Below are 508 nucleotides of genomic sequence, written 5' to 3' on the forward strand. Positions count from 1 at the left end.
CTGGCCGGCCCGGCCCTCCTCGCTCCGGCCCGGCTCCCAGGGGGGCGGCGGCATGGCCCTGTCTGCAGAGCTGGGCCCCCAGGAGCCGTCCCCGCCCCGAGAGCGGAGATGAGGAAACCTCTCATCTAGCCGGTTCCGTTCCCCGGGGCCGAGCTCTGGCAGGGGAAAGATCCAAGTGCCCCAACCAGACCAGCTGTGTGTCCCTGGACAGGTCACTCTGCTTCTCAGGGCTCCAGGGCTCCTGGAGGGCCTGGCAATGTGGAGGGCGTGGCCCCAGGGGTGTGAGGGCGTGGCCCCAGAGGCGTGGGGGCGTGGTGAGGCAGCGAAGGGCGTGGCCCTGGGGCTTGGCAGGCATGGCCTGGAGTGTGGAGGGTGTGGCCCCAGGGGTGTGAGGGCATGGCCCCAGAGGCGTAGGGGCGTGGTGAGGCAGCGAAGGGCGTGGTCTGGGGGCTTAGCAGGCGTGGCCTGGAGTGTGGAGGGCGTGGCCCCAGGGGTGTGAGGGCGTGGC

At 71.9% G+C, this 508-nt stretch overlaps 1 protein-coding gene across 1 annotated transcript in view; it reads left to right on the forward strand.

Annotated features, from left to right (window-relative positions):
• Positions 1-508, forward strand: part of Matn1 (matrilin 1, cartilage matrix protein) — a 7,938-nt gene that overhangs the window by 2,885 nt on the left and 4,545 nt on the right. The gene's annotated exons all lie outside the window — the stretch shown is intronic.

The sequence above is a fragment of the Dipodomys ordii genome, unplaced genomic scaffold (assembly GCF_000151885.1).
Source record: "Dipodomys ordii isolate 6190 unplaced genomic scaffold, Dord_2.0 Scaffold6, whole genome shotgun sequence".
In the NCBI taxonomy this organism is placed as follows: Eukaryota; Metazoa; Chordata; class Mammalia; order Rodentia; family Heteromyidae; genus Dipodomys; species Dipodomys ordii.